We start from the raw sequence: 26,920 nt of genomic DNA on the forward strand, positions 1-26,920 counted from the left end.
TTCTCTTTACCTGGCTCCTAGTCCTCAAATACTCCCTGGAATGTGAACAGAACACTTGTGATATGAGATACTGCTACTATTGCCAAGAAAAGCAGGAGAAATATTGAGTTAAAAAAAAAAAAAAAAAGAGAAATGTTTTGCTGCACAACACAAATTCACTGCTCATTTCCCTAGTTTATTTCCAATAAAATTAATAAAGCAATGAGTAGGTAGGCACTCCTCTACTTGTACAAGAGTTCAGTGATTGCCTTCAGGAAGGGGAAACTCTTGTGGCACTCACATGCTTCCAGAGCATTAGAAAAGTAAGATTCTATCCATATGTTAAATGTTTATTTACAGCACATCTGTCTTAGCTCAGTAAATGTTTTTAAACTTACAAGGACACTGACTTGAAGAACTCCCTTTAAAACTAGTAGCAAGTGTATGAACAAATCCCCTAACAAGATTTCGGATCTCTACCCATGAGTTATAAGAAAAATTAGGTTGCAAATCTTTCAAGATTTCAAAGAATCCAGAATGTCACTTGTCCAAACCCCCCCCTCACAACATCTAACCTCAATGTGTGCAGCAATGCATTTCTGTTATCACCTAGAATCCAGGAGGTGAGAATGTCAGAAATAGTTAAGTTCTAATGAATTTTTAAAAATCAGTTAGGAGTGCAGCATGGAGATTTGAATGGGTTCAGGGGTTTGTGAAGATTCCTTCCATCTCAATTGTCAACTGCCTGCTCATGCTGAATGTACTGATGAGGAAATCCTCGGAGCATGCAGCAGCAGCTCACTGCAGGGACCTACGTCATTGGAAATGTTCCAAAAAAAACTTTGGTGCCTGAAGAGTTCTTTCCTTTCCACAAGTTCCTTAAGATAGAAGGAAATTAATGTGGCACGTTCTGGTAAGCACAGACAATGCCACTTTTTTGGGTGGGTATTACCTCACCCAAGAACACCCCCTTGCTCATTTTTCAGCTGACTGAAGGAAGACCAGCTTCTTCTAGTACTGCTATTTCCTCCTACAGGGAACACTCATTTCCACTGTTGCTCTATCAGAAGACAACACTAATCACTGCAAGTTCCACAGGCCTATACACCTCATCACACACACACAAAACACTGCTCATTTCTACCATGAATTTCCAGCTTAAAGGGGAGTAAACTGATCAATCTTCACAACGTCTTGAACACAGCTCTCAAAGCATATTCTTCCATAAGAGCTGAGCCAATAAAAATGTTATTAAAAGCAAAGGGAAGGGGCTGGATCACCCATGGAATTATATAAATTATGAAAACCATACAACCAAATGTCAGTCTTGAAACAAAACACTAATTTAACTGTCCTCCATGTAGGCAAAAAAGCAACAAGTAACACATTCCTTGAAGAAAAACACTCCTCCTAAGGCTGAAAGCAAGACTAAACTGAAAATACAGGATTAAGCACTTCACCTTGTTTTGTGGGGAGTTTCACTGAGCACAAGAAGAATACTCCTGTGTGCTTTATGCAAGGGTGTTTACAGGACAAGACTGAATTGCTGAGCCATTACCTTACTTGTGGCTCAGGAATCATTCCAAAGCAAACATGAGAGAGAATATAGCAACATATATTTTCAAAATTAATCAAATGCGTAATAAACTTTAAGCTATGAAATTCTGAATTTCGTCGAGGTTGCCAAAGTTCAGTCCTAGCCCTTTAGTTGATCATCAAGACTTATTTACTGTCTGGCTACTAGTCAGTACTGACAGACAAGTAACCCTAAAGTCACTATCACAGAGCTCAGGAGATAAATACTTCTTCCAAAAGTAAATATTTCCAGAAGGAAAACAAAATCTTTTATATTGCTGATAGTACAAATAAGCAAACAACACAGGAAGTCCAACCTTCTTTTTTCTAAATGCAACATTTTTCCATAAAGGGATAAGTTTGCTCTATGTGAGAAAGGAGAATGAAAGTAAAGGTCCCTTAACTTTATTTCCCCATAGTGGCAGCTAACCCAGTGTATACAACAAAATGGGATCCAACAAATCTTATCTACTAAAGAGAATGTTCTGGAATCTCACACTCATTCCCCTCTCTCAGGAGTCAAAATTATTTTTATCTTCTAAGCAAAAAATTATTCTATGCTTACAAGTGTGTGCAACATTAAAGACTGTCTCCTCATCTTTTAAATTCTTGCTTAAAAACTACCTCTTAAAATTTTCCATAGTATTTCTTGCTATGTAGATAAACAATTTCTCTTGTGTCAATATCAGTAGGTCAGTATTTGATACAACTTTACCCAAAAGCAAGCCAATCACAAAAAAAATGGCTAATATTTAGAAGATGCATGTGTTCATGATGCTTTATCTACTCTTCATTTATAAGAAATTCTGAAATTTGAGCCATCCACTATAAGAAAAGAAACAACCTCTAACAACAAGAATTTAATCTACTCAAAATCCTCCTCAAGGGTCTCCAGAGAACGAGGACATGCCAGTGATTCATGGCACAGACTCCAAACCACTGAAGCAAGCACAAGCCAGATCGGAAGAGTTAAATAAAGCAGCTAAAATTCAGCAGCATCGAGAGCCATTCCAGACTACGGTTACTGTAACCTACACTGGGTGTCCTCTGCATAAGCACCAGTGTGACTTTGTGGACTGCTGAGACTCAGTCTGTTGCAACTGGCATAAGTTGCCACAGGCGAGTAATCACAAGAAACTGACCTTGGCAAAAGCACATTTTACACTTCACTGCTGTTCAACTGTGTTATACTAAAGAGAGAGCAAGTGAGCAGAAGGGGGAGGGAGAGAGAACAAAGGGGATAGGCAGCATAAAAGTGAATGTAGCCATTTGCAGCTTTACCTGTTTTGAAGATTTTAAGAGAGGTATATCACACCTCCAACGCACATCACAACCTACACATAGCTACATCAATTCTGCATGGTACCTCAAACCAGTGGGGTCTGAGCAGATTTTTAGAGGGGGAGGGAAAAGAAAGGAGACTAAGTAGTAAATTAGAAATTAAGATCTAAAAAAATTCTCCTGACAAGGAGGAACAAAGTATAGAAAACAATTACAACATCACATTTTCTTACCACTGGATTAATGCATAAATTAAGATTTTTAAATTGTTCCTTCCTCCTGTTTGGCTACACCTGTTGAGAGTCCATTTTTGAATCAGCTGCAGCTAATAAAGCCTAAACTTATTCCATGAGGTGTGCAGCAAGATGTCTTCGTTCTAATTTTTAATGTTTCAGCTCAACCTTAACTTCAACTCTCAACAACCGGGCAGCAATTTGCAGGAGCTAGTATGGTAAAATCCCCACTGCTACACATACAGTTGTGTCTGGCTCTACTCAATCATCTTTGGTCTCCGATGGTTTGAACCAGTTATTTCCTGCTAAATAATTTTCTTAGCTTCTGCATTACTTTTCTTTGGTATTGATTACTACATCTCCAAAGAAACAGGACCTGGCAGAGCAAGATGGCACAGGATCCCATCATTAGTGCTAACCCACATCCTGCCCAAATTTTCAGCAAGTTTAACACAAGGCTCTAACCTTGAGGGTATGCTGGGTTTCCAGGACATTCGCTGGATGAAGCAAAACATGCAGAAGCTTTGTACGAGTTCCAAAATACCAAATCACTCTCCACTTGGGAAGTGTACAAGGTATGCAAGTCTAGACAAAATAAAATGAGACCACATGCATTTTGTATCTGCTTCCTTAACCCTCTTAGGTCAGTGGCCTAAGAACTCGAGGCAGCTTCTCTTCCATATCTTTAAGTCTGTTTTTCTCCTGTGCAGACAGTTTCTCTATTCCTCATCTGGTTCCATAAATAACTCAAAACCCTGCTACAAAAGCCAGCCTTTGTTCCTCTCAAACATGCAAACCCTTCACATCTCTGTATTCACAAAGTCTCCATTCCTCTATTAAAACTCTCCGTCCTCTGTCTCAGTCCTCTAAATGCCATTACTACCAGTGAGCAGAAGTGACTTTTTTTGGACACAGCCATGTTGTTACCTTAAACCATTCCCATCTGACATGGTATAATGACCTCCCTGTCACTGGCCAGGGAGATACAAGACTCAGCCCTGAAAGCAGACGGCTGCTTCGCACACACTGACGCTCAGCGACTCAACAATGATACATCACGCTTAGCCTATAAATTATGAAAACAGCAATTCTATGAAGCATGACCTAAAATTCCAAGGGACTGAAGTATTTCCAAGTCTGAACTTCAGATCTGGGTCAAAAAGGTGTCAGCTGTGGATCTGCAGAATTTTAATCATCTCATCAGGCTGTAGCTCTGTCTCTCACAAATACATTATGTTTGTAAGGCCCACAGGCATGCTTCCTGACACTGAGGCAGGACTGTCACAGAGGGCTGGATGGGCCACAAAAATACTCACTGCTTCTGGGAAGTGTGTGAGAAAATCTTGCAGGGTCTAGACAGAGAGTAAACTGATGTCTGTCACATTTTTCTGACTGCACTTGGGCACAAAATAGAATTATTAGAATTTTTATTTATGAAGTCCTACAGTAATTAGTTATAGTGGATAGAAAAAGATAAAGTAAAAAGGGCACAGTAGTTCTGCAACAATTTCTGTGATCCCTCAGGCTTGGCTGCCTATGGTCAGCATTTCTCACAATGACACACAGAAAAGGGTGATGAAAAAAAATACCTGATGGGTACTCATATCCACAGAAAGAACAAATCTTTGCTCTTAGTAGGCCAAAAGTTAGCAGATGTTTGTATTACACAAGAGCACCCTCAGCTCAATGTAAGGATTTGACATTTCTTACTTCTTCCATGCATATCCTAAACAACAGATTATTGAATTAGTCTCTCCCTTTGCAGCTCCCTCTGGGTGTCCCAAACCACACCATATTTTAAATGTATGTGTCAATCAGTACTGCTTGAATCATTTGACTTTATAGTTCACTAGCTAGGATCTCATTTTCAAGTAATTTTACTCATTAGGCAGAACAGAAACATTAACTGGGTCTTCCCCACCCATACAAGTAATGACCAATAGGCTGGCTACTCCAGGCATCTCCCTTCTCTTTCCTCTTCCTTCACCACCTCTTTCATATCAGAGAATTGCTTGAAACTCATACATTTCCTCAAAATACACAAGGGCTGACAAATCGAAATCTTTTAGCATCTAAAAATTACTAGGAAGGTTTAGCTATAGAAATATATATATGGGTATGTATCTACATAAAGTATCCAAAAGATGATGATTCTGTGGTGTAGTATGGTTGAAATGTTACTGGAATGGGATTAATTTTACCTAACTATTCCTTTATGGGAAAAAGATTATGTTTGTTTGAATTACATTTACCTTTCTTGAAGTGTTTAAGAAAGAAGTCTTGTCTAGTTTCAACTCATCCAATATAACATAATGATATCCTTGAAGTCCAGAGAGTCAGGAGAGTCTTGCTTTTTCTTCTAGTTGTGAATACTCAGTGTGATCTACAAGAAAAAGAAAGTGGGGGAAAAAAAAGTTTGGCAGGCAATCCTTTATCTTTTCAATGGGTCAGTATTTTCAAAATCCTTACAGAAAATGGCCCTGACTTCAGAAGTTCAATCAATCAAACAAACAAACAATCACTACTTGGTTTCCAGAAAGAATTCAAAGCAGATTTACTTTTCCATGTCTAATATCCTGTCTCTCTCTCTTCGCTGTCTTAAACATGAAGATATTAGAGTGCAAGGTGCGATTTCCTCTCCTTATTAAAAAAAAAAAAAAAAAACCAAAAACAAAAAACTTGGAATTCTTTGCATATTCTGCTATAAATTTAAAATTACTATCAGGTAATTTATAACTTTTTGTAAGAACCTATGGAAGAGAAAGGCTACAGTTTCTCTGATGTGAAATGCTAATATACTTCACAAAGCCAGTAGCAACTCTTGAAACAGAACTAAAACTATGAAAAACATAAAACACCCTTTTCTCCTACTAGACACTTCAATTAATCAACAGCTATTGATGAATAAATTAAGTACTCAGCAGCTCTGTTGAATAAGCATGTTTTAGTCTGCAAACAGCTGTGAAAAGTTCACCAAATTTTTTTCTCTGAGTTGTCCTTCTGCTTCTGGAGTTTCCACTTTTCTAAGGAACATCACTTTTTCTGGAGAGCACATTGAGCCCATAATTTTGCAGATACTTGTTGGGTATAGTATCAGCTCAGTCTTTCTAGTTCTTTCAGTGACAGCAAGCAAACTCACAAAAGCTTTGCCTCAGATTTCACAGGCATGTGTGTGCCTCTCTCTCAGTACCCAGGCCGACGTGCCAATATGTAGGATTAAACTTTTTCCAAGGTTGAATAAGCCACCATCTGTCTATCTTGTGTGGTGCTGTGCGCCATCCGGGAGACTTGTCCCTTAGAGCATGTTTCTACCATATGTCACTCCTGAGTGATCAGTTATGCCAAGACATTTGGGAAAAAATGACTAAGTCGAGCTGGAAAACCCTTTCCGAATTCCAGAGGAGGTTTGCCAAGCCTATATTTGCAAATAACTTCACATCCACTGGTTTTTGCATATATTGTGCATAACAATAAATAATAACCTTTACTCAAACAGACATGAGGTATGTGCCCTCCACTGTCCAGAACTCAGGGAATTTTTAATAAGCCAAGGAATTCAAGTATGACACATCTCCAGGAAAAATACAAGAAACTTTTACAGCGAGATTGCTAACTTAATAAACGAAAAAAAAAAGGCAGATGATAAGAATACATTTCAAGAAAGACTCAGTTTGTTGTTTTAAAGCCACAACAAACCAGTAATTCCTTTCAGAATACTCAACTAAAAATACCTAAGGCAAGTGAATACAAGAATTTTTCCTAATAGCAACCATCCAACAATGACCATCTGAAGTGCTCACCCGCACGCAAATTGATCACCGAAACTAAATGTTAAACTGCTGATACAGTCCGTGCAATTAGAATTTGTCTAATAAAGAATATGACTCTATCCTATTTTAGATTTAAAGAACCATTTTATGTTCCAATTCCTCAATTATTAAATTAAAACTCAAGCCAACATCATTCTTATGGCCAGCTCAAGGCTGCTCATTTACATAACTGACTTTCAAGGGCACTTCCTTACACAGCAATTAATACCAGCAAAAAATCCACCGGATCTGCTACCTAATGTTAAGGAAGACATTCTTGAGAATATTAAAAGAAGAAAGAAATTAGTAAGTCATGATTACAGCCTCCCTGAGTAAGATTAACATTGAAAGGAAATCTACTCCTAAGGGCAACAGGAGAAATATTAAATATGAGAAGACAAATTGTAGGAATTAGTACATTTACTGACAAAAGTGAGATAAGGAGCAGTACTAAAGTCCAAGAGAGAACATTGACCTTTGTGTTTTGCCTTTAGAATTTGGACAATCACTGAAAAAGAGGGAAGATGTGAAATAAGGATTCACTACAGCCCACTGAGATTTGTAGAAAAAAACACATCAAAAAGCAGAAAAAGTTCATGTTAAACAAAGAAAACAAAAACCACTACTGAAAAAAGGTTATGATTAAAGAAAAATGAGGTAAATTATCACCTTAGAATGGATTATGATTTTTTTTTTTGTAATGTATCTAATTTAAACTGTCTCCTTATGCACAAAGAGTGAAACTTGCAAAGGTGAGGATGTTGGTAACAACTTAGACTACCAAGGAAAGAAAGCCTCTCACTGCAACATGGACTTGCTGAATGGAAAGAAGAGAGGAAAATAAATATAGACCAGCTAGGCAAATCTGGACTACTTGCCTACATAACACACCTAATGATATCAAAGCCAGCATATTTTTTGAAAGGCTCAGCTCCTTCCTGGCCCACTCCGACAGCCTGAGGCATTCACACTGTTGAGCCAAGAGAGACTGGAGAGGCTGGTTCCACAGCACCAACTTTCTGCTAACTCTTCTTATTCCAACAAGAAACCTTTAGGGTAACATGCACCTGCCCTAATGTCCTCCTTGCCTCTTGCATCCACGTAAAGGTCCAAATAATCTTCCCTTCAAGATGAAACATGATTTGCACATAAGACTGACCAACTCAGAAAGTTGCAAACGGGGACAAGAGGGGAGGAGGGAAATTCATCAAAGCTGCCAACTAAGAAAATTCTTTTCTGGAAAAAATTTGCGCTATGAAGCCGGTCAACAGCTTCCTCACAGAAGGAGCAGCCATGCAGCTTCTGCACTGTCATCTCCTGCCAGAAGTGCAGCAGAAACAAGAGTTTCTCTTCAGCTTCTCAACAAGCATTGTGGAGATCCAGGTGTATCAGTAAGGAAATCTATGGAGCAATATAAAGGGAGAAAACATTGAAACACAGACAAATATTGAAATTTTTCTTTCCCTTTATTTTTGGCCTGGGGAGGCTCAGGATCCGTTACCCATTTGTCTCATGCCAATGCAGAGATCCGAACAGGAATCTTATCACTCATTGGAAATATGATGCTTTTTAATTTGGTTTAATCACTAGGAGTTCCTTGGAAATTCTTCACACACACAGGCTGTTTTCTTATGTGTTCCACATGTTCTAAGCGTCAACTCTCTGTTGTTCTCACAAACTTTTCAGGGAAATCTCAAGTCTCCTGGAATTCAAAAGTTCAGGATTCCAATAATCACATGCAAACCCATTCTTCTAGAAATAAATTCACTCTTGTGGCACAACTAAATGTTTCTGTTACATAAATGCAACACTTAACTGAAACATCTGCTGATAATCACAAGACTGCGACACCTTAAAGGCAGCAACAGTGAAATTTATTTCCACAGGAAACCTCATTCAGCGGGTATGACTTCAGAGACAGTGTTTAAAGATGAGAGGAGCTCTTCAAGCCCAAGGCCAAACCCAAAGAGTAGTTATGTCCTCTGAGCCACCCATCTGCAGGGTATTTCATATATTCCCACAATCATTCATCACAACTCGGTGCCCAGTGGAGACTCTGGCCCTAACTTGGCAAGACTATTTTATTTCAGTGACCATGAAGTAATGGAGAAAATGCAGGTTGATGGGAAGCTGTGAAATGTCTCTAAAAACTGCCAAGTAGCCACTCCTCTAACATAAAGTCCATTCTGCAAGGGCTATGGTACTGCAACACAAAAAGAGTTTGTTTGTCAAAAATGTCAATGCAATATTAAAACGATACACATTCTCTTTTCTTATGAATAACCAATACTCATAAAGTAACTCGAAAAAAGACAATCTCCATGTGCCATGTGAAAGTAGCTTGGGGTTACCTTTGCTAGGGGTACAAAAAGAGGGATTGTTGAGGCGGAGATAAGGCTTGCTCTTTCCAATCACAGAGATAAAGCAGTTTTCCTCACATAGCTTTCCCCTTCCTCACTTCCCCCCTCCTCCACACAAATCCCAAGAAAAGCTGCCATTGCTTTAGGTCAAAGGAAAAACAGGCCCAGCTGCCGTGAGCCAAACAACGTACAGGTTTGCTATCTCCCCTGCTGTTTTGGCTCGAGCTCTTCAGACTGGAAAATTCAGAAGCACGATCTCCCAAGCTCTATAAATGCCAGAACCATCTAAGAGGAAAATAGGACAAGGCCACCCCCAGGCAAGTTTGTACTAAAATCTGCTGGCTGCAAGGCAAAAATACAGTAAACATCGCATAGGGACAGACTGCTCCTCAGAAAATATTCCACAAGAACAATATAGCTTCCAAAGAAAGGCTGCGCTAAGGGGACTTCTGGAGGGAAAAAAATGCAATGTTTTAAAATCCTTGTGAGGAGTTAGCAAGCTAATGGCACACTCAACGACAAATTGTTTGACAGGCAATATGCTTTTGACATTAATCCAAAGAAGAAATGTAAAAGCGACATGGAATGTTCTCTACGAAGTGGTAACAAATTGGGTATCCTAGAATAGTTCTGCAGTTCACTAAGGAAATTTTGCTTTTGTCTGAACAATTGATTACATGGAATAAAACAAGTAATAAAAGCAATCAATCATCAATATCACCACCCTGTCTTTTCAGGAAGGAGAATTTTAGTTAAATTTTTGCAGTCCTTAAGAGATGAACTTTGCAACTGATTACAGTATGTTTTAACGTGCTCTATACTGACTCAACCTTGAAAAACAAGCCAAAAACAGAAGTTGAAACATCCTTTTTCCTGTGTAGCTCCAATTTGCAGTAGCAAGAAGCTAAACAACATGCTCTCCACCAGATGGCTGAAATAAAAAGAACACTCCTTCTGATTAATTAGGAAACAAATGAATCTGCTGTTAGCACAACAAGTTACCATCAGGAAACCTGGGTTCCCATTAAACTTTGGTATTTGTGCATTCTCTGCAACTGTGTTCAAGACCATCCTCAGATTTGTCTCTAATTTCAGAAGCAAAGTGCTACACACCAGTCCACCACACACAAGTATCACACCAGCCACTGCACAACCAAAAGGGGTACTGGCCCTTTTCACAGACAACTAACACCACAGTTTTCCTAAAAGAGAATGCATCCATCACAGTAGAAACTAATTAAGGCCTCCTAGTGCTATGAGGAGAACTGATGGGTATAACCACACATCCCTTGTCAGGGCTCAGTGAGCAGGGGAGGCTCATGCATGCACACCCAAGCTCTCCAGCCGGTCCTGGAAACGGATTTCCCCAGAGCAGATATAGTACAAGGAGCAAGGATGTGACAGCCCAAGCAGCAGAGGCCAGCCCATGGTTCCCTGCCAAGGGAGGCTGCCAAGGATGAGTGTGAACATCTGAAGTGAAGGTTCAGGATCCAGTGCAGGCACTGGGAGGAGAGGGGTGATGGCATAAAGCACATGGGACTGGCATGAAAGATGTGCGAGTGCATACACTTAGAACGCGAATATAATGTTTGCTGCTACTGAGCTGAGTGACTCCTTGAAGAAGGAAACTGAGCTTACCTGACCCAGGAAGGTGCAGATAAAAGCTCTCGGTATTGTCAGTATTCCTCTGGTTTCTTTGCATGAACAACTGCCTTATTTCAACAAGTCCATAAGAAGGACCATTTCAGAAGCTGGCTATGGGAAAGAACCCACCATGTTTCAGGTATAAAGGACAAGTTTGCCTTCTTTACTGATGTGTGCCTAAAGAGGCAGAATGCCTTAGTGAGAATCCAGGACTGCCAACCAACCCACACCTCTATAATTTAGAGTATTTCTCCTATGTGCACAACTAAAGTTCTCAAATATGTCGAGTGTGTTATTTTCTAAGGCCAAAGGGAATGGTGGAAACATTTATTACAAACTAAATCTAAGTCTCCTTTTAAAAATCCAAGTAAAGGTACTACATCCTATTAAGGAATTGAGAAAGCTCAGAGACTTGAATAAGAAAACCCAAAAACACTTCCTCACACATTAAAGAAGGGTTTCAATAATTTTAGATATCTAGGAAAGCCATTGAATTGTGCTAAATGACTGTATCTCATTTTTCCTTATAGGCTGGTGATAGTTAGATACTCTGGGAAATACAAGGATACACAAAAATGCAAAAGAGCATGGAAGATACTAATATTTCAAAGTGCACCTATCCATTACATCACACATACAATTACAGGGGGGAAAATTACTATTTTTTGAACATTTACAGTCATAAAATGGAAAACTTCAATAAATACAATATTCTTTGGCACACACTTCTCTCCTGTTTGCTTACAATTTAATTGAAGCCTACTCTAAGGCTTGTGCTGTCAGAGACAGTGAACAATTCAACCTGTGTACCCTCTCCCCACCACTCACAACATTGAAGATCTCAAGAATATCTTCCAATGTCTCTTCTTCTCAGAATAAAAAAATCCCTGTTTCCTGTGGACATAAGCCGTTCCATATCTCTTAAAAATGCTGCTTTTCCCAAAATTTTCTCATCCTGTTATATTGTTTCTGAGCTGAGGGACCTGAACCGCACATGATACAAGATGCTGGTGAGCCATGAACATGCAGAGTGGCAAAAAGGATGCCATCTCTTTAATTCTCTATTCCTTTATTAATATTTCCTAGTATTTGGTTTGCTTTTCTGATCAGTGTAGAGTAGTGAGCTCCAGTTTTACATTGCTGTTTATCATAACCTGGTAACTGACTCACACATGGCAACAGCTCAAAACTCACCATTAATTTTTCCCTATGCAGACCACTTTATCCACACTGAATTTCACCTGCCTTTCCACTACTCAGCCACCCAGCCATGTCAGTCAGTCCTCTAGTTCTTCATGGTCCACTTCAACCTCACTACTACGAGCAAGTTACTATCATCAGCACACTTTCTCACTTCATCAACAAGGTCCTTTCTAGTGTACAATTTATGGGCTGAATGCACCAACCAGTCCAACTACTCTGGTGACTGAGAACCACTTATTTATTCCTACCTTATTGCTCCCATCTTCTACTGACTCTTCCCACAGAGCTTGTATTCATCTTGGTACCACGTCTGTAAATACTGCATTATGAAGTAGATAGTATCTATGTTATTGACAAATTCTACATCTTTGCAGACAAGGGGAAGAAAGTAATGTCATTTTCTGCCTTTTGATTTAAAAAAAAATCCCTAAGTGCTTACATATTTTGAGCCCAAATATCCAGGGAATATAAAGTAACGCCTCTCTCCTTTATATATGGCCATAACTAAGAAGTGGCACAAGCAAAACAATGGCAATTTCTCCTCTTGTAACTCTTCCATGAAGACAAGACTTTATTAGATCTTCTAACAATTTTTAACCTGAGGATCAAAAAGAAAGCAAATATTTTTTTAAAAAAATTAAATATTTTTCTGCTGTCTGCCAGCTGTGTGGGAGTGCCAGCAACTGCATAGCAACAGAAAATTTTTTGAGTCAGCAAATTACAGCTTCCCCCAAGTTTTCTCCTTGATCTTAACCAAATCGCTACTATTCTTTACTAGATTAATTTATTAATATTCATCCCCCTAGTGGCCCATTTTTGCTGACCATTAAGTTAATGGTGCAGGGAATAATGTCTTTCCAGCCTCCTAACCTGGCTGTTTCCTACCAGCCTACCACAAAGGGCACCTGAATTCTGAAAAGATATGACTAAGATTTGTAGGAGTTAGCCACGGGAAACTGATTCCACTTGCTCCCATGTGTTCCTGCATTAACAGTAGCCACAGCCCAACCCTTAAATTATTGTCTGAAACCTGCAATAATTACTCTCATCAAAGTTCTCTCCTAACATTTATCCTAGCACTATTTGTAGCACCCTCAGCCTCTTTGATATCACCAATTCCAGACTCTTTGTACTTGGCTCATTAGTGTGAAGAGTGGCCTGAAGCTCTGAAAAGCACAAGACACAAGATGGGTGCTGGCACCCTCACACCAAATAACTATGTTGTCATCAAGCTAAAAAGACCAAGAAAACAGCACAATGGAAAACTTCAACAAAGTGTGACTTCATCATTAAAATCTCTATTTGAGTTTTTTTGTTGGTTTCATTACATAGGGAGTCAGAGAGCTCTCTAAATAAGATTTGCTTAGTTTCCGTGTCTGTTGCCAAATTTCCATCCTGTGGAACCAATTTTAAATAGAAAAAAGGGTCTCTTCCCATCCTCTGCTCCTTGGTGTCATTCTTATTAAGGATACAGAGTAAAAAATGAATGGAAATGAACTAGTCACAGTGGGGTTCAAATCCAAATGTTAACTTTTTTAATTGCCAAAAAAAATTCAGATCACTTTGATCCATAAGTCTTTCTTGCAGCTATGGAAAGTTTTTAAACGGAAGGCTGCCAACAATGACTTTGTAATAAACTAGAGTTCACAGTTGTTTTTATGGAATTTTGTCTCAGTAACTTTTAGCTCAGCAGTTCTCATGAAAATATTTCCAAACCACCAAGTTGGCTAAATATTTCCAGTAAAGCAAAATAATCCCTAGCTCCTAAATACAACTCTACTTCTTTTTTTAACTTCACTTTATCCTTCAGAAAACTAGTACAGCTTTAAACATGGGAATGACAGAGAAGGGAGAAAGGAGACCAAAAAAAAAAAATCTAAGAACTTCAAGAAGCGTCTCCTATCTCTGGGTCATAGCAGATGCAGGTCTGGAAATGGAGATGAGATTTGGGAAATAATCTCCCACATATACACAGGTATTAATAGCAATAGTGAATAAAACCAGAATGAACACTTCAATTTGAAATAGTGCAGTATGCGCCTAATGGAAAGCTCTCAAATAGATTTAGCCATTGTTAGCCCATGCTCACTGACAGAATTTCCACACCAACATAAAAAATATTATAAATGGGAAAGAAAATCTGATGGGCTTTGTATTGCCACTCTGTTTAGCTCTTTCGAAGAGGGAGTGTAAAGTAATCATTTATTATAACCCTTTTCGTATCCGTCAGATGTTGCATGTTTTATGTAACTATAACACATTTGGCAAACTCTTCCTACCTACCCATATGCTAGGGAAAAGCTCAAACTGTGCGAGAGAAACCTTTCTTCACAAAGTAAATTTCCTCGTAGAGAGGAACTGTGAGTTGGACCTAGGGCTCCAGGATCTCCAGGCCCTCCTCTCTCCACGAGAACTGATACATCCACACAACCTAGAACTCACGTTCTGGGAAGCAGAACTATCCATCCTGTGCTCTACACATGCCAGAACAGCAGTTGCACTGGGTCATTCCACACACCAGACCACAACACAGATGCAGTACAATCAAGGCAAGCCCTCATCCGTGCCCCTACAATGGCTCTTTCAGAATGCGAGTGCCAGATGTGCTGTCCCTCCATCACCAGGGACCAGGCCCATTCCCCAAAGCACAACAAAAGGACCCAGACATCCACGACTCCACTCTCCATCCCTGCAGACTCCAGGGCAGCTGGGCATAAGAGTTGACCCCAGGGGCCAGTCCACATGGGATGCACAGTTCTTCATGCAACAAGTCTTGGTCTTTCACCTCAAGGACAAGAGCTCCTACCTCTGATGTCGAACTCGAACCTCATTCGTCATATGTATGAGACCAAAATTTGCAAGCTCCATGGGTAGTCCTGAAACTTCTATCTTCCAGCTTTTCCCTACGGTACATGGGGAATATGGCAGCAGCTGTGATGAGTGGGAGCTGCCACCAGAATACCCCAGCAGAGGAAGGATAGGAGTGTATGGAGAACACATAGGAAGCTATGGAGAAACAGAAGAGGGTATGCCACAAAGCACTTACAGCACTTGAGAGAAAAACATATCACCCTCAAACAATGGGGCTAAAAAAGAAATGGCAGTGAGGAAGATGATGAGAAGAGTCCAGGTGCAGAAGAATGGGGGAGGCTGTTCCAGGCAACCAAAAAGGATATTCCTTCTTGGTTCATCCTCAAAACACATTTAAAATTTAGAATTTTAGATTTGTAGAGCAAACTGATAATGCATTTCACTCACCAGAGCTTTTACCTGCAACCTATCTATGCAATTTTAAAATGATTTCAACTAAAAATATTTGCTAATTAAATATTTCACATAAATATCAAACAGTTGTGTTATCTTGGCAAATACATGACAAAAAAAGCAACCTCACTATAAGATTCATATTTTTACTAGGAGACTAAGCAGGAAACACCCTTTACCTTCAAACTTGGGTGGGACTTTTCAAACTGCAGATAGACCAACTGCTTTATCTAGCAGGATCATCCAGTCAGGTTTTGCTGCTGGCTTTGCTTGGAAAGCTGCTTCACCACCCTTTAGAGACTCTTGAGTTGCAGACAAAAATGTCTGTACCTCAAGTACATGGGCACAGTTTAAAACTGTGAGGCACTTGTGTTAACAAGACCTCAGGCACCCTTTGATTGCAGCAATCGTGGCAGGGTTTCTGCAAGAGAAGACCGGAGGTGACTGTTTTGAATGCAGAAAGCGAGCGGCCAAGTGACCAAAGGGGGAGGCGGCAACAGGTCTCATTGCATCTGTAGAAAATAGTGCTAAGCTCATCCACGAAACAAGAACAGAAAAGGGATTTAAGAGACTAAAAGACACAGCACTTGTTTTTTAATCTAGGAAAAGCAAGGAAGTATGATGGAATAGGGACGGGACAGAGAGAGGGAAAAGAGCAGGCTGCATGAGAGACCTGCAGAATAGAAGAGGTTTTGACCAGTCCTACCAGAGCCCTACATTGTCTCTGCAAAGAAAACGGGAAGCAAATCCTTGCACCACCCTTCTGGCCTACCTGAATGTAGCTGCAGCACTAGATCTGAACCCGATGGGCAAAAGCAATCTTCTGTGGACAGGACAGGGAGAAATGCATTCATTTGTCAGCTAAAAGGGACTGTAACTGGCTTTTACCTTGAAGTCTCATCTGTTATTTCTAAAAGGGTACCAAGGTACTGGATATTAACATTTAGAAACCCAACCAGGTAGACAAGCTCACAGGAAGGAAGACTGGGTTTTCTGAATACTAAGAGATGTCATACTAAGAAAAGCATGGGTTTTATTTTACAAAATGTAAATTTATATATCAAATTGTTTCAAACAGCTAATAAATGCCTCCAGAATTGCAGAGTGGTTCATACACCCAAAAATTACGGAAATTAATAGACACTTCTGGATATCAGTTTTCTGAGATTCCTTTTTTTTGGCCCACTGCTCTACAAACAAAATGCACATTGACAGAAATGCACAGATGGCCAAAAATACTCCTGCTTCGCAAATATACCAGTACACTAGATGGATTACATAAAATTCTTAAACTTTCTAGATCTCTCAAGTACACTGTGTGAATTATGCTTGCTTAGAATAGTGATAATGCAACAAGTAACTCCAGTGTTGTCTTATACAAGCACAGAAAACAAATGTACCAACTCACCCCTGATTTTCAAACAAGCACCTATTTAATCCCAGCTGAAGTAAGCATGAAGAGTATCAATTAAGGTATCTTTACACACACACTAAGTCTCTTCTCCAACCAGTTTATGATCCTGCTCCCAGTTAGGCTTAAAGCTACTGATGTTTTTTAAGGTCCGTTTTGGGTTTCTGTGGCAAGGTTTTGGTAGCAGAGAGCTACAGGGGAGGTTCCTCTGAGAAGCTGCCAGAAGCTTCCCCTGTGTCTGACAGAGCCAATGCCAGCTGGCTCCAGGTCAGACCCACCGCTGGCCAAGGCCGAGCTCAGCAGTGACAGTGTAGCACCTTTGCAGTGGTGTATTCAAGAAGGGGGGAAACTGTGCAATTTCAGCCAGAGTGAGGAGTGAGAGAAGCATCCCTGCAGACACCAAGGTCGGTGAAGAAGGAGGGAGAGGTGCTCCAGGCACAGGAGCTGAGACAAGCCAGCAGCCTGTGGTGCAGACCACGGTGGGAGCTGTGTCCCTGCAGCCCATGGAGGACCACAGTGGAGCAAGAACCACCTGCAGCCCACAGTGGAACCTCAGCTCAGAGCAAGTGGATGCCCAAAAGAATAAGGGAAGTTGTGGGAAGCCCACCCTGGAGCAAGCTCCTGGCAGGATCTGTCGATCCATGGACAGAGGAGCCTACACTGGAGGAGCAGAAGAGTGTGAGTAGTCCTCCCAGAGGAGGAAGGAGCAGCAGAGTCAACATGCCATGAATGGACCACAACCCCCATTACATCTCCTCCTGTGCCACTGAGGAGGAGGAGGAAGGTAGAGAATACAGGAGTGAAGTTGAGCCTAGAAGAAGGGAGGGGTAAGGGTGAAAGATTCAGTTTTGATTTCTCATTCCCTTTCTCTGATTTGATTGGTAATGAAACACTTCCCCAAGTCATGTCTGTTTTACCCATGAGGGTAGTTGCTGAATCATCTCATTCCACTTTTATCTCAACTCATGAGCCTTTCACCATATTTTCTCTCCCCTCTCCAGCCAAGGAAGGGAGTTGTAAAGCAGCTTTGTGAGCACCTGGCATCCAGACAGGGTCAATCCACCCCAAAAAGTCCCAAATTATTTCAGAAACAAAGGTCTCAACTCTATAAACAGGTCAGCCCTGATGAGAATCCCATTCTCCTGTGTCTTGACCAGGCTGGATGGGATTTTGAGCAACTTGGTCTAGCAACTGGCATTCCTGCCCATAGCAGGAGGGTTGGAACTAGATGATCTTCAAGGTCCCTTCCAACCAAAACCATTCTATGATTCTATGACTTAACAAGTTTTTCTCCAAAGAGTCCTCACTGAAGATGTGTAGGAGTCAGTGCTTTGAACGCCTTCTAAAAGCAACCAACTTTACGAAAAAGAACTCAGAATACGTCCAAGAGCTATGCAATGTACTCAGGGATAGAAACGCTGACAACAAATCATTTCACATGTGCACTGTACACTTCTAACTAAATATTGCTAAATAAAAAGGTGAAAGCAAAATGCTCAACCAAAAATATTTTTAAAGAAAATTGGGGGGAAAAAAATATATATACTTGCCAAACTGTCTGTACTAACTCTAGATTTTTACATGCACCCATTATGAAAAAATTTAATACAACTGTATCTCAACACATAAAAAATACTCTCATTACACTTGACACACTATATTAGTTATTTGATGTGCAATATTCTGCATAGTATATCACATATATTGCACACTTCCTCCTACTCTGCTCCCAAAGACCTTTTCCAATAAGGCTGTCACAGCACCATCTCATGACTTGATATTTTATTAATCTGTAGTGAAACAAGCAGAATGCAAACACAATCATTTTAACCATCCACATTTCTACAGTTTTGGCAGTGTGTATCCTAATTGGACTCCATGCATCCCTTTAAAACATCAAAAGTGTATTCATACTTCCTTATGTGTCAAATCATTTTGGTTATGCTATTCAGTATATAGGTAATGCCACACATGCATGTAGAATGTCACATATGACTTAGTAGCGACTGTCACGTGTCACACGTTGCAACTTCCACCCTCCAAGGAAGAAAGGAACGTGTATTTACAGCCGCATCCAGAGCTGAACTCTTCTTTGAGACAGAGAAGAAAAATTACACAGTCTACTAAAAAAAGTAAAATAAAAGGAATTTACTAATTCTGTGCCTAATCTTCCCCTTTGTAGCTGCATTAAGGCAGTTTCAGGCACGGGGAGCACAGTGTGCTGTGACAACCCCATCCACTATGTCACGATACTTCACCACGTTTCTAAGTTCTGCAGCTTATGCAAGCTCCCAAATCTTCCGCATAATACTTACTCATCCAGCTGGAGAAAACACAAATAATCTAAAGAACCAATAATATACATGATTTACATAACACACCCTGCAAAACAGAACTGTGGGACCAGCCTAATGAATTACAGCAAGACTGAGGCTGCGAGGGCTCAGAGTCCCCAGCTGGCTGAGCCGGGCACCTTGCACTGCTCCTGGATCAATGGCTACTCTGAGACACGGATAGAGCATCTGCACAGGCGGTACCTGCTCCACTTGTTAGGGCTCAGATTCAGCTAATGGCACACCATTTACACTGTTTTCTAGTATTAGCCTCACAGCAGATGCTATCACAGGAAAAACCTACCACCCATTGCCACTGACTGCTGGGGGAATGGTAACTGCATTTGACCAAGGGAGTGAACAACTCAACAGAGTCACCTGTGCCAACAAGTGTGTCACAATCACTAGGAATAGAGGGAATCACCCACATGGGTGAAAAGAAGTAGTTTTATGTACATAGAATGTCTTCTCGTAACCAGCTTCATCTCAAAGAGCTCCACTTTTATAACCACCTAAACACAAAAAGTGATTCACTGGTAACCGCAACTGAGTTTTTCAGTATCTTACAAAAATCTAAACCATACATCTTAAAAGGATACCAGCTTCTAGAAGATCGGAGTTCCATTTATTTTCTCTTATCACATCATTTTCACATTTGCTTTTTCTGATGTTCATTTAACAACTTGCATTATTTTGATGTTCATTTAACAAACAGGTCCAGACAGCTACTTTCCTTTTCTTGTCACCAGGCTTCTGCTAAGCAGCAGGAGTAAAATCATTACAATACAATAAGGAAACAGAAGTTACTAGACAGATTTCAGCAGCTTTAGTATACAGAACTGCTTGCAATTTAGTCAGTAGTTAGGAATGATTATGATAATTTAACTGTTGATGTTATACAACACAACTCCCAGTGATAGAAACATCTATGACATGGAGAGTCAAGTGAGGGAGAAGGGGCAAGAACAGAAGAAATGTGAAAATCCCAAGAAAAAGGGAAAATAGCAGATTCAAAAAGCTCTGGAAACTGCAAATGAAGGCAGTGAACTGAAAACGTATTTTATAAAAACACAGACTGTTTTTCCAGACAGCTAAATATTTCTGCTAATGGATAACACTTCCTTAATATGTAATTTCTACATGGTAACACTGAAAGAAGGAAAGGGTGAAAAAAAAAAAGAAGCAAGCATCATATCCAAAAATTGCCAATTTCTGTCGCTAGCCATCTTTTCCTTCTCTGGTCTGTTTTGGAGCTACCAGAGCATTAAACAGCAAGAAGGCTGTAACTAGAAGCTTAAATATGACAGGATACAGACACTTGCCTTCCATGCACACTGTCACTGCGAATTAGGCATGAGTTGACAAGCTAAAGACCTGGCTTGCAGTCTCATCATTCAATCATACATCCAATCTCATCAATTGAGCAAGGCAGTAACACATGTCCCCTCCAGCTTAAATGACAGCAAAACTGTAGGTTGTAATCACAGGTCATCTTCAAACGACACTTAGCATTAAGGATGGCTTTGTTCCGAATCAATTTTATTGAGAATTACTGTAATACAATACTTCTCTTTGCTTCTTCTAACTCCTGAATTTAACACTGTTTAGAAGAACATTTCAAAATTATATTTTCATCATTTTCTAGGACTAAAGTAACAGCAAACGGCATTAAGTAGAAGTCAAAATTAGCCATTTGCAATCCAAAAATGCTGACAAAAATTAGGTCACCTAGATGAACATCCACAACTGAATCTTTAGCTAGTACTAATCTATGGTGTCTTAGCTACAGTCTAGACTATTTTAACCATGTAAAAACTGTCTCAAATTACCTGGACATAAAAATTCAAAAAATAAATCAAAATGTAAATGACAACATTAAGCATCCTTAAAAAAAGGTTCCACATTTACATATAGTGTCTAATGTTTTCCCAACCCTTAAAATGCATCCTTTTTCTAAATTTGTCAGATCAATATTTTGTTCTTTATTTCTCTTCTACAGAGGAGTGTTCCTCTCTTTTTTTGGACCTTGAGCAGCAATTCTGGACTAAGTCACCTGAGTGTGACCTGAAAGGTTGCTGATGGAGCCAGTGGGAAAGCCAATGGGAAAACCAACAGGAAGAAAAGTTTTATTTCTGTATAGGGTATAGAAAGGGTAGAAGTAAAGTGAGAATCACTACTTCAGAGAGAGGATACGCTCATCTGGAACTCATTTACCAGTTTTTAAACGCCAATAATTCCTTAATAAAAAAGGGTCAAATCCAACAGACACCAAAGCAACATTGCTGATGTTCAACTAGTCAGAGAAATATAATCAAATCTCTATTAACCTAATTTGCTTTGTGATGGTTTACAACAGCTGAGGATCAGCCTTGCGGATAACTGGAAATTTGTTTGTTCTCTCACATCACTAGACAGGATGTGCACATTTCCCAAATTTTACCTAGCTTAAATGAAATTCTAACCACCCAGCACAGATACTTCATCACAAGTTTATTTTTCTCTATGGCATCCTCACCACCTTCCCCAGCATATCAATCTCAAACATTTGATAACAGCTACAGAAAATATGGGAATTCAGTGACAGCATATAAACACTCCCAAAAATACACTTTATTATAAGAAAATGTATTTTAAAATTTGCACCTAGTAAACAGTTAAACATGTAATTTTTCCATCACTCTGACAGAAATGTGTTTATCCAAGCCAAAAGTAAGGAACAGCTTTTATGATATAAGGGTATATCATAGGCTCATAGTATAGCTTGTATTGGAGGGGACCTTTAGAGGTCATCTGGTCCCATCCCCCAGCCATGGGCAGGGACATCTTCAGCCTGATCAGGTTGCTCAGAATCCAGTCCAGCCTGACCTTAGATGTTTTAAGGGCTGGAGCATCCACCACCTCTTTTAGCAACCTCTGACAGTGTTTTACCACCTTCAGAAGTACAAAACTTCTTTCTAATATCTGATCTAAACTGTCCCTCCTTCCACTGAAAGCCATTCCCCCTTGTCCTGTCACTACAGACCCTTGTAAAATGTCCCTCACCACTCTCTTGCAGGCCCCCTTCAAGTACTGGAAGGCTGCTCTAAGGCCTTCCTGGAGTCTTCTCTTCCCCAGGTGGAACAGCCCCAGCCCTATCAGCCTGTCTCCATAGGAGCTGCAGACCTCTGAGCATCTTCATGGTACTCTGGACTCACTCCGACAGGTCCATGTTCTTATGCTGGGGACCCCAAAGCTGAACCCAGTACTGCAGGTGGGCTCTCACAAGAGCAGAGTACATCTATCTCTCCAGATAAACACACACAGAGTTTTCCAATTAACTGCAATTTCACAAAGATTGCTATTATATTTTAAACAATTCATATTTTCACTTCAGTGATGTTATAAATGGTCCTATGTTTCCCAAAAATTAGAGTACCAAAACTGATGGAGATCCTGAACTGAACATGCAATCTGGCTCCTCTGCTAGATCTCCCATCCTGCCTGGATGCATCCCTTGCAGCTGATCTTTGAGCAAAAAGCCTAAATTTCAAAGGATTTTAACAAAATATTTCTGTTGTTTCCAGAGCAGAGTGTTGGGAGATGCAACACACAGATAATTACTTACTCTCTCTAGGTTTATATCAAGTACAATTAGCTTCAGTTTGTGCAGAAAGATCAGTGTGACAAATAGTTCAGTCAAGGACGAGTTCTTTTATCAAAAATCACAGTAAAAATTGTTAAAAATAATTAAAGTTAGAAGACAAGGAACAGTTTAAAGCTCAACTTCTTTTGTATTAGAAGAGTTTTAGGCTGCAACTTGATTATTCCAAAAGCTTTAAATAAAAAAAAAAAAGTAAAAGAGAAGAGGCTAAGTGAATACAGACCAAATCAAGTATTTTGGGATAAGCACAACAGACTTGGTCATTTGTATTTATTTTTCTTCAAGCTCTATCTCATACCACATATCCTCAAAGTTATCTTTTTATTTAATCTTTGGCCAAATATACTTTCTTTCCTCACAGAGATAAAATATTTTCATTACAGTTTTCAAGTTGGGGAAAAAGAGTACTAAAACTTATTACTGATACTATCAAAAAAAGAAACTTCTAAACCAAGACTTACAAAATAAGTTGGAAAATTAATCCAGATGTCCAACAAGAGCAGTAAATCTAACAAAGGGAGTGTCCATGAAAAAAGAGCTATCAGAAGAATACTAGCTTTGACATATTCTTGATGACAACAAATTTCACGAAAGCCCTGAGGAATGGCAGATATTCTGTAATTTCTTTCCAGTCACTTCTTTATAATTAACTTTAAATGTGAATGGGAGGCTTCCACTGTCAGAGCTGCACTGCTTCTGTGTAAATGGCATGTATCCAACCAGGGATACCAGAAATAGTTGTGCTCCCCAAAGTTAATATAATCACCACCTCGCTGCACTGGTATGGAAGCCCTCACACTGGTGGTTCTCGTGGTGTAACACTCCTTGTAAGTAGTAAAAGATCTGCTGAGAGCCAGGTATAAGGAAGATTGTTACCCATAACAGCTCCAGCCACATGAGACATGGTGTCTCCATATGACAAAGCAAATCCAAAAGTCAGAAGGCACTCAAGGTATGTCAGAGGCAGATCTTTGTATGAGCTTCCAACAAGTGAGGATCCTGTAGCAATATCAACAAAAAATGGAACTCAACTTCTGCAACTGACTAAAGAAAGAGTAACCTTGAACCTACATACCACAACCAATATTTTTTTTTTCCTAAGACAGTGCTTAGTTAGAAGGATTTCATGTTCAAGGAGACAGACTGGCAGTAATGAAATGTGAACTTTTCCACTTCTCTTCAAAATCGCAAGCAACAACACAGGGAACTTGTCACACTGTCCAGTTCAATTTCCTTCTCACTTAATTATAGATCAGGAGTAATTCCACTACAATTAATTAAGTTACATCAGAGGCTGACAAGAGAAGCAGCAGTCTGTCTACAGCATGACACAGGGGAAAGACAGCTGTTCTCCCACTACAGCCATTCATTTTTAGCCTCAAAGAACATTAGCCCATTACAACTGCACTAATGACCAGAGCCATTCAATCAAAGAGCAATTAAAGATCTGCAAAATGAAAGTCCTGAAGTCCAGTCCCACTTTTTAGGAAAGCACCTTAATGAACAATGTAAAGACAAGCTTCAGAGCAGAGCTCTCCAGCCTTCCTGTTTAAACTGACACTAGAGCCACAAGCAGAGGAAAGGAGGGACAGTCTGCAAGGACACCACCGCTGGAGAAGTGTCCATCAGTATGGTCCTTCTCACCAGGGCTCCTGCTTTTAGCATTCCCTTTGGCAAATACCCAACATTTGCTGGACAAAGTAATAATACCTCTCCCCCCCTTTTTTTTAATTTGCTCCTCCACAGCCACAGTACTGACTTCATATTTAATTCCCCATTTTCACTGCGGAAGGAACAAAATGCTCTGGTGAATGCTCTTGTACACTCAGTGTACAACATCCACCCCAGAACCAAGCAAGACATCCAACACAAGTGAGAGTTTTCAGGCCTGGACTGAGTGTGAATAACTACAGGTGAAAGTCACCTATAACCAAGGTTCCTTCATTTCTGAATATTTTTAATAGTATCTGCAGTTTTCCAGCCATTCTCCACTCCTGTCTTCAGGATTTGGTTTATCCATCAGTTTCTCCATATCCACCTCAAACCTTTAGCATTCTCTCACTTAATCATTTCCCTGCTCTGCTCATTTTCCTGTCACTGCTCCTCTTTAGTTCTTCACTACACAGAGCATCTCCATGGGCTCTCTCCATAGAGTCACCACCTCACTCACGTTTCACCAACAGCAGAACAAACCTAACTCTCACCCAGCCATGGACCAGTCAGTGCAGAGTATCTCAGAGGCTGAGCCCAGTTTTACAAGCAGAGTGCAGACTGGCACTAGGACAATAGACCTGGAGCATGGGAGGGGAAGAGAAGCAAGCCAAGACAAGCAGGGAGGCAGACACAACTCATATTCTTTTGGGGGCTTTCTCTGTACTGCACAGATGTTGCCTTATGCAGCTCATCATGGGAAGCAGAGTGTGAACAAGAATCCTGGTGCTACAGAGACTTCCACGGAAAGACTACTCAAGTATAGGAATGAAGGTGAATAAAAATCCAGAATGCACAGGAGAACGACTTTCAATGGAAATACCGATTGCATGTCAGAGGGCTAAGAAAATGGCATGGGCTGCATTACAGCATAGTTTTAATACTTAAAAATTAGTTTACTGTTATTTTAAAAAATAAATTTGAGGTGACCAGCACATGACTGAGTATGATAAGGACAAAAAGTTGAGCTGCACAAATCTGAACAAGCCACCTTTACAGAGTGGTGGCTGCTGCAAACCTGAATTGAAGGGTGGGTTGGCACTTTCCAAGGAAACTCATGGACAGTCAGTTCCTCCCTGCATTGCATTCACATCAAAAAGTCACAAGATCAACATGAGACTGTATTTTAAGTCAGTACCCAAGACACTGTGGAACCTTCTGTTTGTACTTCAGTATTCCTTCTCCCTTTGTTACAATCACAGAAGATGGAGACACACCCCTGGATCTGATCCATCCATAACCTCATGGATCCTCTACATTCCTAACAATGTTTATTGACATTTTGATGGGGCCACCCTTAATAACACATGAATAAAAACAATATTATTTATTACCCCATGCAAAAAATTTACAGAAGTCTGCTTTAACCAGCCACTCCAGATCCATTTCCACTTTTCGTATGACAGCATGTGTTCTTGTAATTTACTGGGAACAATCACACAGGTTACTGGATAACTTTAAAGCAATATGTTTGCATTTTTTTCTTTCTTGGTCTAACTCTCCGACAATGTTTCTTTCTGCATTTATCCTGATGACTTGAAGTGAAATAATTCTACTAGCCTAGCCATTTCTTTGTTAAACAGCAGAAATCCAAGTGTTTCTGGATTCAGCAAGTCTGAAAACCACAGGCACTGGCAAATCACAGTTCCCTGCAGCATAAAGTTGACAAATAGCATGGGAACAAGAGTTAGAAGCTATGTATCTTTTCAGCTGCATCCCAAGTACCTTACATGGAAGACTGGCCTCACTGGACTCACTGACCAACATTTTATGGAACAACTCAAACAAAAGGGGATGTATTTACATCTATTTTAAGCTAGTAATAAAAAAATGCCATCCATTGCTGTCAGGCAATATGGCAGGGAAAATTATTTTTCCATAGTTATTCTTCACATCACTCTTCCCTCAACTTACTCCCAAACCCACGTACCTGCAATTGCTGACACAATTAAACAACCATTTTTATAGAACTGGTCCCATGGTGGGTAATCTATAAAGGCTCCTTGTTTCTAAATAGGGGTTTTTATCGTTATTTTTCTTATAAATTCCTCCTGCTACCTCCTGCAGGTTTTTTACATGCAGACAGGACCTAGGACCCTTGGAGGGACATTTTCCCCAAACAACTGAGAGCTCTGTGCTCACATACATCTGGGGCAGATTGAGATCACAGAACACACACATAGGTGTTCCTTGAGAAACCATCCTTTAAGTACAGCTCATTCTCTTAAACAAGAGGCTTCCAAGTGAAACATACTGTGATAGCCCTGCTGGAACAAAGACTGGCTTCAGCAGCAGAGCTTGTCTGAGAGATTCCCACCCCAGCAGGCCCCTCCATTCCTAGCCCACAGACTGCTGACCATTCCTCCTCCTCCCAGTCGTGCCTCCACAACCGCTTGCAGGGCTGCAGTCAAATTGCATGGCTGGAACGATCTGCATCAGCAGCAACTCCCTTCCTATTCCCACTGGGAGGTTTAGTCT

At 40.1% G+C, this 26,920-nt stretch overlaps 1 protein-coding gene across 1 annotated transcript in view; it reads right to left on the minus strand.

The window, feature by feature from the left end:
- Window positions 1–26,920, minus strand: part of LDLRAD4 (low density lipoprotein receptor class A domain containing 4) — a 273,393-nt gene that overhangs the window by 225,132 nt on the left and 21,341 nt on the right. Inside the window, exon 2 of the mRNA XM_059857624.1 lies at window positions 5,321–5,451. The gene's annotated coding sequence lies outside the window, so the exon portion shown is untranslated. The remainder of the gene's footprint in view (window positions 1–5,320; window positions 5,452–26,920) is intronic.

The sequence above is a fragment of the Haemorhous mexicanus genome, chromosome 1 (genome assembly GCF_027477595.1).
Source record: "Haemorhous mexicanus isolate bHaeMex1 chromosome 1, bHaeMex1.pri, whole genome shotgun sequence".
Classification (NCBI taxonomy): domain Eukaryota; kingdom Metazoa; phylum Chordata; class Aves; order Passeriformes; family Fringillidae; genus Haemorhous; species Haemorhous mexicanus.